Genomic DNA, 14,074 nt, shown 5'->3' on the forward strand with positions numbered 1-14,074 from the left:
AAGCTACTTAGTTATGGGGCCCAGCACAGAACAGCTGACTACCTCCTACATTGGACCAACAATCAGAGACTAAGAAGAGATAGCCCTTTTTCACGTGCAATTTCCCTAAATACAATCTACCAAGATGTCGAACAACATGCCCATAAAACTTGCGTGGACCCCTCACAAGGGTTTCCAAGAGTACGCTTTAGTCCGGATTTGGCATTAAGCACATATAAAACTTCAGACGTTCCTGAATTGCTGCAACAACTGGCTCTCGAAATAATCAACAACATCCCAGAGGAGGGTTTCTGCGCTTATACAGTTGGTAGCAGGGACGACCGGAGTCGTACTGGAAGTGGAGTCTACATCAAGAGACCTGATGGCGATATCAACATTAAAATGAGAAACCCGGACTCTTGTTCTGTTATCCGATAGGAGCTTCTTGTTATTGAGGCAGGACTGCACGCAATTGAAGAGGATTCGCTGCTGGACCCTATCAGGATTCTAACGGATAGCAGAAGCTCTATCCAATATTTGAGTGTATGGTCCAGAGTGGGCGATAGGACTGCAATCGTATAAATTCTCAGTAAACTTTCCGTGAAGCGGGATATTTATTTGCAGTGGATTCCGTCCCACGTTGGTCCATACGGGAATGAGATCACTGACTTGCTGGCAAAACTTGGCACAAATGAACCTCTGCCGGAAAGTTTGGCACTCACATCCTTGGAAATTCACTCCATTAGAAAGAAAGGTGTGCAGCTAGTTTGTAATACATATCCGGTACTCTGGGGATAAGCCGGGTCGTGCTTTGACCTTCAGATGTAATAGAGGAGATCAGACCACGTTCACTAGATTCATCAGTGGTCACATAAAGTGAATGAGGTGTGAACAACAGCGAAAGGTCTATCCCACCTGCAACAAATGTTTCTACTGTGCAGCCAGCCCGACCCACCTCTTTAACTGTGTGGATTTTGAAAGGAAGGATTTTCTGCGCGATCCGGACGTGTTTTTTGGTTTCCTGAGGGTGAATGGACTCATGGACCTGGTCTAGCTCCGCTGGATCAGTGGAAATGAGAAACAACAACAACAACACGTTGCATAAATTTACTAGAAATCACTTAGTAGCCTTACTCATCAGTGACTAAAAAAATCATCTGTACCTGATCTACAACTAGCTCTTACTAGTTTGACTATAGGAGAAATTACTGTAGCTCTTCTAGCGTCATTTAAAACTTTTCTCCCCCAACCTTTCAACTTCATTTTTTTATTTTTTGAAAGACAAAAGGATTTTTCGCATAGTGTCTGCAGGATTTTGCTTAGTTGATCCTTCCTGGCCTAGTGGCATCGGTTGCTAAATGCTCTATATAGTGAAAGTCGCAGGTTTGAATCCCTTCGTTACCCTGAATGTATCTTTGTGGGTCCTTTTCAAAGTTTGCTATCAGTTCTTCTACTGTCTGCTGCCCGGAGGAGCAGGAGTTTCTGATCAAAATGATTCAAGAAAATTTTAGGGACAATATTAAGTTAAATTAGATTAAAACCCATGTTGGTTACCGTGGCAATGAGGAGGCTGACAGTCTAGATAAATTAGCATGTCAAAAACCAAGAATTGATTTAGACGAAATTAGACCTAAAACTCAATAAAAACAACAAAGCAAAATTTATTAAATTGGCAAAACCAATTGGACAATATTTCAAATCAGGGAAGACACACATACGAATTCATTAAAAAAGTAAACCACAGGAGAACCCTATCGAATTTCTCTATTAGTCAGTGTTTAACTAATCACGGAACTCACGGCACGTATCAGGCAAGATTCCACAATAAAACGGATCAGTGCCAATTGTGTGGTTGTCTAGACGATCTTAAACACATACTACTTACCTGTCCGAACTTTAGGGATATCCGTAACCTTTGCTTTCCATCAAATCTGACTATCAATTCCATTAAGAAATTATGGACAGTCGCAAGGATAAGTAACGGAATTGAACAAATTATTAAAAAACGTTTTGAAAACAATCTTCCAGAACTGGTGGACGATGGAGCATACCCTGACATGCTGGGGCTACTGTTTACTTGTAAATCAAGTGTTCTAAAAACTTAGCCGAGAAATTTATTTATAATTCTATGTCATAATAACAGATTCTGTTGACTGTGGATAAGACAATGAGTGAAACAGATTTATTCAAGTTCAAAACTTTGCAATCGATAAAAACAAGACGGTATGGATTAGAGGGTAAAAATGGCCGCATCTACTTCAGATAAGGTGCTCCAAGTTCAAAACCTGTAATAGGTTGGCTGACTCATATACTGCTCCTAGTTCACATCGACAGTAGCTAACGCAAAATATCCTTAGTGATGGGTTACAATCCCCTTAACGTTAATCGTATAATCTTTTTTGAGTTAATCGTGTAGTTTTCCTTTTTATATAACACAAATACGAGTTAGTCCCATCAAAAAGTTTGCCTCAATATTTTATAAAAGAGTTCGCTTGTCCTCTTATTTAGAAGCAAAATTACAAGTCTATATTGAGCTGTACACAAATATATACTAATTAGTATAAAATCAGTTGTTTAATATCGATTATATAATACAATAAAATTAATAAAAAGAAATTTATAAATTTTGAAAATGTTTAAAAATTTAAAAAAAAATATGTGTTAAAAGTATTTGTTGATGCTTTTATGAATAAAATATAACAAGAAGAAAATATGTACTGATGTTACGAGTATAAGCCCTTGAACTTAGATATGCGTGTAGAATTTTAATTTTCTTCAAAATTCAACAATGTTTAAATTTAAAATAAAACATTGGATATGTTATTTTTATATCAATAAATCTTTAAATTAATTAATTTATAATGTAATAGAATTGATAAACACTGATTTACTCATTTTTCAAAAGTGTTAAAATTGAATAAAAAAAAATTTACATATCAAAAGTATTAGTTGTGTATTTTAATTGATATTGCTTCGAAATCCAAAAGATTAATTTAAAAATCAAACATTGAAGTTATTAATATTAAATCAAAGAGTCTTTAAAGTAATTGAATTTGCCTATCATTAACATGCGAAATATGTCTAAAGTCATACCGCTTAAATCCGAAGAATGTTCATTCTTCGCAAACATTAACGTCAGAATCAACTCAACGTACCTCAAGAATGCTTGAGTCATTTTGCATGTCGCGACCTTAGGGAGAGTAACAAATTCCTCCGCACGACCCGAAGAAAGTTTTCTCTGAAATAGTGTCTATTCTGGAGAAAATTTGCATGATAAGACCTCCACTGAAATGTGTTTCTGGAGGAAAATTGTCAGCTGTGAGGAGGGAAACAGAGTGGAAACTAGAAGCAAATCTGAATTTCTAAATTTTGATCCCTCAGGAACGATTTAAGGTTTTCCAAAAATATGTATTAGTTCCGCACAATATTCCAGTGTTTATGTTCCTCGAGTTTCTTGAAAAATTTTATTCCTTGATCGACAGTAACAAGGCTGAAATATATCATATTTCAGAAGGGAGAAAAAGAAGAAAAACGCATCATATTTTTGAAAGAAATATGAATTTTTTTGTAAGCAGGATACTTTTTTTTAAATAAAAAAATAGCGTATGTTATTACGATACGGTTTTCTTGGTCAAAGAACTTTCGTGTTATATGTTGTTTTTGAGTTATAATACTTTAGATAAAGTTTAGCTGAGTTCAGATTTTAAAAAAATGAACTTCAGAAGATTTTGTTCCCTTAAATACTAATACTCATTACTTTATATGATCTAATTAAATTTACATGAAATAATAGTTTATTTTAATTTTCATCTCTTTTAATTTTATATTCGTTCACTTTAATATGACCGACATACATTACGAAATAGTATATAAAAACAAAATTATTACACTGATTGTTAAAGTATGAATAATACATCTTGTGTTATGTAATGTTAGAAACGTAGATGCAAGTTGCATCATATCATCGATCACATTTTCTGCAGTCTTAATAACCATTCAACTAATTCTTTTTTCACTTGATTACGTTATTCTGTGGTATAGCTTAAGAGGAAACATAATTTAAGCAGTTCAACACTAACGACCAGTGGTCATTTTAGGCGCAAACCAACTTTAAGAGGTTCAAAGTCCTAAAATAATTATACCAGCTTACTTGACTTTCATGAATTTTGGTAATTTTTTGAGATTTTCAAAAGCATTAAATTTAAATTTCATTTAATCCATGCATTTTAATTTTAATTTAATTAAACTTTTGAAACTTACCTAAAACTAGAGAACAATTTCTTTTCTACAAATCACTTCCACAAAGCTACATTTAACACGTAAACGTGCATATTAGCAACTAAATTTATACCTAATACTACTTCAAAGAACGAAATAACTTTTACAAAATTTTGAGATTTATAAAAATAAATTTAAGTAATGTATGTTACAAATGAAATAAATAGTTCCCTATTGGATTAATTTAAAAATCGATTTCAGTTTAAATCTTTTTATTCGGGAAATGAATGAATTGTTTGAAGAAAAGTAAGTTTTTAACAAGTGAAACATAGAAAGACCATTTCCATCTGTCTCATTCTTGACAGAAGTGGTTTGATGTATAAAACAAATTGCGAATTGCTTTTTACTAAAATGGTAAAGTACCAAAACCTCAATTTCTTTATCTTTAAAGATTTTTGAAAGTGTTTCATTTGTTTCTTTTAGCGTTTGAAAGATTTTTTTTTATATTTTTTTTCAGAAAACTATAAAGTATGTATTTTTTTTTCATGTTCATTAAATTTTTATTTATTCCTGATTCAGTTCAAGTTTTCAATAAATATTATATTATTTCTTTATAATTTTCGATATATATATTTCTGAAAGAGCTTCAATAATTTCTGTTTACTTCCTTTAATTTCTTTCTATTATTTGACTAATTTGTGAAATAATCTTCATAATTATTTATAATTTTTAATTGCGAACATTCTAGAATGTATATTTCTCAGAAAAACTTGTGCATTTTTAAAAAAGATAATAATTTGTTCAACGAGTTTTTTTATTTAATTTCTGTTCTTTTTTCAGGTAAATTTATTATTAATTTGTACATCAGCTCAAAACTTTAATATTTTGCTCAACGAAATTTCTTATTTTTTATTTATTTTTCTGGCAAATTTACTATTAAGTTATTTATCAGTTTTTGATTTAATACCGAAATAACATTTGAAATTTTATGTCAAGAAAATAAATTCCGTATAGGAAAAGAAAAATGCAAGCTTGCATTTTTACCGAGTGCTTTGCATTTGAGCAAGTTTGTATAGAAATGTTTTCTCAATACACAACTTTCTTTTTGAATAACAGGAAAAAAAACTGGTTCCCAGGATAGAAAACAACAGATGAAAAGACGTCTATACACTGCAAAAAATTCCGGATCGAATTTCAGCAAAGAACACCGGCACTCAGGATGACGGTTCTTTTTATCATTGCCATTTTTACCAGAGCATGTTTTGGAACAAACTCTTACACCGTACTTTTCAGAGTAATAATTGCTGTAAAATCACTGAATTACTCTAATTAAATAAATATTACCGAAAAAATACGGTTTTAGATTTTGCGTTTAAAATGGATTTTACGGATACATCCAAAACGTATCATCGCTTTGAAAAAAAAAAGCAAAGGCATGAAAAAGAGTTGAAAGTATTTAAAAATCTTCATCAAATGAGCTAAACAGAAGTGCTATGAAGGTTTTTCTATAGGAACTGATGTGAAGAAATGAAACTATGCATAACTTATATGGGGGAGAAAATTTCGAATTTGAAAATTTATTAAAAGCAGAGGAAAAAATTTTGCATTTTGCTGCGCTGCAGTGCACTTTCCCAATAATAATAAAAAGTAACGCATTACTTTGACTACATACATTGCAATTGGAAGATATAGTTATTATAACGTCAATAAATGAGCAGTAGATTTGAAGAAAGATCTGAAATGTGCTATAATAAATAAGAGTGAAGTAATATATTTTTACTGTCACTAAGTGGTAAATAGGTTTTTCATCATTGTTTAATTATTTGGAAGAAGTTTATACTCATAAATAAAGATAACGTTCACTGACTGGTTAAAACGAATTAAATGAAACATGATGGGTTTGATCGTAAAGGCTATTTGTTCAGGCTATTTTTTATTTATTTAAATGATGAGAACCATATTGCAGCATGTCATTCAAGCAGAATCACATCATTTCATAAACTATCCGTTATACAATAATAATGCAATCCGTTACTTCCAAAAAAATTAATTCTTTGTTGTAAGTTCTTCTATTTTTTCGTCATCCATCATTAATATACATAGAAAAAGATGAATTCTTTTATTAATAATCTAAAAATCAATAAATTTACCTTTGATTTTACTTCCTATTTAGTTCTTATTTTAATTTTATGTTTTTGCTTATTTATTTACTTTTTTTTTTAAAAATGCCAAAAAAGTGTTTTTTTTTTTTTAGCGAACATATAAAATTAAAAATTTTGTCAGTTACGTCTGTTAAAGAGAGTATCAAAAACATATATAGCATGAAAAAAATAAGAATATGAAGGTGAATATAAAAAAAATTTTTTTAAATTGTTTGCTAGTTCAAACTGGGTTCATATAAAAATTGGCTCAATTTTTTGTTTTCATCAATAACTGAATATTTGGCATTTTCTTAGACACAACTATGATTACTTTACATAACTAATCAATTTTACATAGATGTTAATACCTTCTTTTTCAATTCCGTAAGTTAAACTTGTCTGTATGCAATAATCGTTAAAATGTAAAATTGAAAAAGGGTAAGCCAAATGACTTGAAATTTGGAAAATTCACTACTGAAAAGCACGTAAAAACATTTTAAATAAAAAAAATTGAATGAAAAAAATTTTCAACACGTCTTAAAGGTGTTCCATTTCTGGAACATTGGCGTTTGGCAGAAGCTTTTTATACTGACTGCAGTTGCAATTGTTTAAGCTGCGTTCCGGTACACATCAGCGGAAGGAACAAAATGGTATGGTGACCCCTTAGAAGTCCAAGAAAACGTAAAATATCATTGTGGTAAATATATGAACAGTTCAACCTTTTCAAAGCATGAACTGATTACCAGCTATTCTAGATATTCTGGATATTGACGAGCTATTCTAGATATTATTAAGAAATTGTTCTAAAAATAAATCAAGAATAGTTGCGTTCGTGAAATTTAAAAAAAAAAATGCTTCCGGCTTTTTTAATTCTGTTGGCTCGAGGATATAATTTTCATTTCATCTTCTTCAATATTACTTTTAAAAAATGTATTCTATAGACATGGAATGGCATAACACACTCTAAGTTGTTTTCATCTATGTTTTTTGGGTGAACTAAAACTCTTGGTTCATCATGCTCTAGCTGGCAAATATCAATATGGATCTTCCAAATCTAAATCGGAAATTCTTTCTAACATGGCCATTGTCTGTTGTATCGGTTTACATCTCTGAAACCAGGAGCTAGGGGAAGGCAAAATTTGTAAAGCGACATATAAAAAAGATACACTTTACTTTTACTCACTTTGTAACAATATTTTTCCCCAGAAGAAAAATAAATCATAATAAACAGAAAAGAAAAACTGTTAATAGTAAGAATATATTCAATGTCATTGCTGGGATCACATTTTAGAACCCTTTTGATTCTAAATTTTAACTTTTTTATTGTCAAATAAGACAAAAAAGTATTTTAGCAAATGGATGCTATCACTTAATCATCAAGAATTTCTTTCGATGGTCAGAATTTCAAAAAAAAGAAAAACACTGAGTATTAAAGAGTACATATCTTCTAAAAATTCTGTCTCTGTCTTTCTATCAGCTACCTGCAAATTAACATCAAAATGTGCATCACGCTATTTTTAAAACAAGCATTATTATGTATCTTGTATATGTGTAACAATTGAATGAGAAGCATACAACATAACCCAATGCATTACTTTAAACTTAAAATTAGAATCCTTGAAGCCCTAATGTCCTAAAAGTGGAACATCAGGTTTTTAATTAATTTTTTGTCTTACAAAATTTAAAATGAAAATTTACATCGGATGTCTAACCCAGGATTATATTATTCCTTTAAAAGTTTTTAAGTATTGTTGTCTTACTTTGAAAGTTCGACTTTTGGGAAATTCCATTAAACCGGGATCAAACTTATTAACAAACTATATCAAATTTCCAAAACTCATAAAAAAATAATGCATGAATGATATGGAACCAAGCTAACTGCTAAAAATTACTTCAGGATGAAAGATTTGAATAAATGGAAAATATTCGGACTTTAATTGCTCACTAAATTCAAACTCTAAGTTCTGTTCCATTTTTTGAACATTGGCAAATAAATGGTTAATGAAACATTTAACAAAACGGAGAGAATGTAATTTAATTTAAATTTAATTATATAAATAGCTAACATTATGAGTCAAGTAATTATATTATTAGTACACTAATTACATTATTAGAATTAAAACTAATTTCAACTTGAAAATACAAAACAAATAGAAAAATATTTTTTGTATAAAGGATATCAAATATCATATTGTTCCCTAATTTAAAACATATGTTTTGCCCCTGAAAATAGTTATATATTTGTTTAAACCAAGAAAAATCACAAATTAAGGCCAATATTTTAGACACATTATGATAGAAAAAATTTGCAGTGTTGGCATTCAGTAGCTGTCCAAACAACAACATTCAAGTACAGTAAGTATCATCTTAGATAAAATACTTCAGACTTGATACATGACATTACAATTCTAAAACTTAGCACTACAAATTTGATAAAGCTAAATCCTATCTAAATACTTTAAAAAATTTTGTTACTATTTAAAACTAATTAAATTGATCAATTTGTCAAGAAAAGCCCGCAAAAAAATGAAACTAGATCAGATTTTAAACTCAGATCGAAACTCAGATTTTCAAAATTATAAGAATATGAAATTAAAGAGTAAATTCTACCAAATAAATGGCTTATCTCTAAGAAATACTTATAAAATAACTAAATTTTACAATTTTTACTGAATTTATCACTTATTACAAACCCATTTTGTTAATTTTATCAAAATTATTACCTAAGCGATTTGGTAAAAATTATTGAGCATTTTGGTGATCCCTTAGAGCCAGAAAAGCTGTATAATGACAACATTCAGGTAGTTTTGATTATATCTTTTTTCTCAGTGTGAAAGTCTCATAATTTTGTAGATGCATCTTTTTCCTAACAGTTGAATTTTTAAGAAAGATGCATTTTTGAGCCGAAAGCTATACAAACATTAAACATTTAAATAAAATTAGGGAGTAAATTAACTTTTTTAAAGTAAGTTTCTGGAAATTTAGTTGATTTAAAAAAATTACAAAATGTACAGTTATTTTTGTGAAACAAAACATTTATACTATATACATTTATCAACTCTCGTAGATATATTTATGTGTGGGCAGAATAGCATTAAAGATAAACAAGATAAATACTGTAAATAAAATAGCGATAAGAAGATTGTTGTTTCTATCTTTATTAAACGACCTTGATTCATTCTTGCTATTGCACCTTTCTTTGTATAACAGCATTCTATTTATTTCACTCTTGTTCCTTAAAATTTCGCTCCATTTGCTGAATAAAGTCTCATTTATCTAGAATAGCGATTAAGCAGAGAAAAAAGCATAGACTCGTTTCCATCCAGAAAGTAGTCTCGTTTGTCAACGCGAGACCGTCTTACAATCAAACTAGGGAATAAGGGAGGAAAGGAAAATAAAAATCGTCTGATTCGAAGGAAATTGTTTTCTAAGAATAGGGAAATCTGGCGTAAAAGCTCCAAATCGAAATAAATAAATGATATAAATGACTTCCTCTGTTTATATAGATATATCAGTTTTTTTATATATGTGTCCTGCAATTCTTCTTTGGAAAATCGTGTGTCTCCATCGTCTTTTGAGATGAACAAAAGGGAAGGTGTTGGTGTGTGAAGAAACCTTATCTGTTAGGCTTAAGAAATGGTCGTTCCTAGAGAATTTCTGTTTATTATTCTTTTCCCTTGGGTAATCCTTAAGTTTAAGTGAGTATCTCTCCAGAGAAGATAATAGTATTTGTTTCTGAAATACGACTTGTGTTTGCAAAGTTCTTGAACTCATTTAAATCGTTATATTAGGAGGGTAGCATCAAAAGTGAGATTTCGCATTTTTTAGGTACGCAAATACTATTTGCGTTCCATGAAATATGTATCATTTTAAAGACTGAATATTTGTTTATATTAAACATAATTATGAAATCGGTTAAAACGTTTTTATATACTTTCGTCCAACAAGCTTGTTATGTCCTTGAGAAATCGATTAACCTCATTTTCACCTCCCTGCGGGTTCATAATTGTTGTATTGAATTTAGGCCTACTTGAATCAAAATAAACGCTAAAATGATTCAGTAAAACAATGATAAAACGACTAGACGGGCATTTAAAAACAGTGTAGTGATAGGCAGGAGAGTGTGCATTTTCTTTAAGTTTAGTTTTTAGGACTACCACCAGTCCATAAGCTTAAAAAAACATTTGGTTGAAAGTTGATTAAGTTCTTTGAAGAGATGAGGGTTTAAGTTGAGACAAGGCTAGGAGCTGGTTACATAGTCATGCAAAAACTATCTTCCGCAAAAATGCATCGGCCAATATATTGGAAAAAATATAAACGTTCAAAATGATGCAAACATTTTAGGAAATAAATTAATTTTAAATTTATGAGATAAATAAGAGTTTTTATTTTTAAGATTATCCTTGTATTACTAATTCAGAAGAGGATACTAATAACGAATATGTTATTCATGTATTTTAGTATATTATTTATTATCTATATTAACGTGAGGAAACCCATTCTTCATACATAAAATTTAAGTTACTCATAAATATGTAATAGAGGCCAGATAAAAAAAATCGAATTATTAAATATACATCACAGATCATTTACTTTAATCAAATTTCACTTTCTTTCTTCCAAGCGTTAAATATATTCTTAAAAAATTATGCACCTGTTATGCTTCCTAAAATTTCACCTACTGTTCCGCTATAAATAAGTATCTAATTGAAAAATATCAAATTTTGATAAATCATTATTCTGATAAATCAGAGCAAAAATAAATTTAAAATTCTAGAAAGTTTATACTGAATAAAGCTCGAAGAGCTCTTTAAAACGACAGGAACGCATCTATTATGTCTATAGTCCTGAGTTCCAATCCCGGACAAGGCATGGATGTTCCTTCCTTCTCTGTACTATCTGTCCAACGTTGAGTATAACGATGAGTACAACGTTGACCATGAAAGAAGGGAAAACAAACCTGCCCTAATACGCCTGAATTGACGAATATCAACCCTGGTGAGCTTTGAAAAAAAATGAAATGAAATTGGAATTTATTAATTAAAAAATAATTGGGATTTTAAATAATCCTTCTCATTTTTATACACAAAATGCATACTAAGTAAATAAAGAGTCAATACAGAACACAAAATGGAGAAAAATGTATTGCATCACTAATTCTGGTTTTGTTTGATTCCGTATTATATTGTTTGGTCTGTCAGAATTTTCGAATTTTCTGAAAAGCGAAAATTACAAACAGCTAAAGCGCTTTAAACTTCTAATTATAATGTAGAGTTGATAATGAAACTGATAAACAATTCAAAGTGCAAATTTTTTAAAAAAGCTAATTTTAAGAAAATTTACAGCCCTTTTGAGATAAGAAATTAATAATAGCATTGCAGCAAATTTATCACATTGATGCAAATTTGTTTTAATCCTAATTGCTTTCAGTCATTTCATTGCCATCATTTTTAGTGTTAGAAAATTTAACATGGCTGGTCATTTTAGGATTTTTATACGGTAATTTTAAAGAATATAATTTAAGACAATGGAAATTTTTAGAGCAGCTTACAAAAAAACATATTTATTGAAAATATTTTTCATTTTAAAAAAAGTAATTTAAAAATAATCTAAAATGAACTTGAAATGTTTAAGTAATCATTATAAATCCCCCAGATTTAAAATAAATTTTAATAAAACAAAGTAAATCTTATTTTTATCGAAAAGTAAATATTGATTTAGGACGCTGCTGTAGACTTTTTTTTTTAATTTTCACAGAAGAAAGTCATAAATCTCATAAGCTATTGTTTGCTTTTTAACAATAAAAAATTTATTTTTGACTCTAACAGTTTTATATTTCACATTTTCAGACATCAAAATATTGAGACCGTAAATGCTCAACCAAACTTTCAGTGTGTTATTAAATCTCAGAAAGAAAAACATAGGAGAAAGAAAGTATAACTTGTTTAAACTTGATATTTGTCAGAACACAGAGAAAAAAAAGATCTACCCCAAAACTCGGATAAGAAGCATACACTGTCATCATCGTGTTTCTTATGAAAACAGATCAGATTTCGCAAAATTACATTTTGCTTTCTTCGAGCTACACTTCTCTGTTGTAGTTCTTGGCGACATTTTTTGTCTTAAATGCGTTGGAATGACACATATTCGATAACTGTGATTTCCAGAAGTTTCTTAGAAAGACTTATACTGGAATTGGTAGGAGCTTAAGTGCTAATGCATATTTCGTTTAAAGCTAAAAGATTTCTCTTAACAAATTTTTATTGTGTAATTAGATTACTTTTTGTAGTTTACTGCAATGCTATTATAGGTGTTACATATTTCCTAGCAAAATTTCTTTAAATTTATAAATTTATTTTTTCTATCATTCTTAATCCAATTTTAATTAAATTACTTGAATTATTTATTTTCATTAGCAATCAATGACAGCTGACTTTTAAATTCAATACAAATATTTACCTCATTAATTCACTGCCATGACCAAGATCAATTTTTAACTCTTTACTGTTTAATTTCTCTAACCACAAAAAAGTTTCAGTTACAAGGTTAGATTAATTTTTCACGGTCTCTTTGGTGATTAAGCTTTTTATCAAAGTTATTAAAACCTTAATAATAATAACGCGGGGCTGGCTTCGTTTATGGCAATTTTATGTATTGATAAATTGCAAACTATATGCCAAATTCTTCAAATATTAACATGAGATATCATGAGGTTGGCTGAATTGGCTTCACTTTGTGGCAGTGTATTTTTTCGATAATGCGCGTATAATGAATTTCTCCTGTCTTACAAAGTGTTGATTAAATAATACTTTTAATATAGCTTTTGACTAAGAAGGTCATGGGGGATTTGTCTCACATGGCCTGATTTTATTAATATTATTATGCAAAATGTATTATTTCACTTAGAAATTCATATGGATAAAATATTCTTTTAATTTTGTATCTCAAGCTCCTACAGCTGCTACTGAATAAAAGTTTTATTATGATTATGATCCTGTTTTCATGATCAACTGACATTTTAATGACCCTGTTTTGGTCATAATCTTCAATTAGTCATCTACTCCAATCACACCAAACTTTGCTATTATATTCACTTTTCATGTGTTAACAAATAAGATAAGCATATTTTGGTTTCAATAATAAATTCAGCGTTCATTAAAGTAATAATAAACACAGTGATTTGTAAATCATATGCTTGCTTTGTTCTCCAATCCCTTGATTAATTTACAATCCTCTTTGTTTCTTGTTGTAAAACAGAAATTGCATTAATATAATTAATTTATTACATTTCATGCATTTTATTCGTGAGGAATTATCATTCACCTCCTAAGATACTTTTTATTCTTGAATTTATTTTAGAAAACAATTATTGACGAAAAAAGCAGCATTTGAAAAGTAATTTTCTTGGAATATTAATAAATAGTATTATAATATTCTTTTCTTATAAATCATCAGAAATATTATTTTTATACATTTTGATAATATTCTATAGATTAATTCCACTTTTTTTCTCTACAAAATTGAAACAAAAGTATATAATCCTACAGATTTTTTTTTCTAATGTAAAAAATAGTAATAATTGCAAACACAAACATGGTAACTTTTTCTGATTCTTTAATTTTCTGAAATTATGTTTTTTCAATTTTCGATGCTTTAATTATTTATTTGAAACATTCAGTTATGAAATTATGATGTTATTTAACGAAATTCTTTTAACAATTTTATTCATGTACAGG

The sequence above is a fragment of the Parasteatoda tepidariorum genome, chromosome 1 (genome assembly GCF_043381705.1).
Source record: "Parasteatoda tepidariorum isolate YZ-2023 chromosome 1, CAS_Ptep_4.0, whole genome shotgun sequence".
NCBI lineage: Eukaryota > Metazoa > Arthropoda > Arachnida > Araneae > Theridiidae > Parasteatoda > Parasteatoda tepidariorum.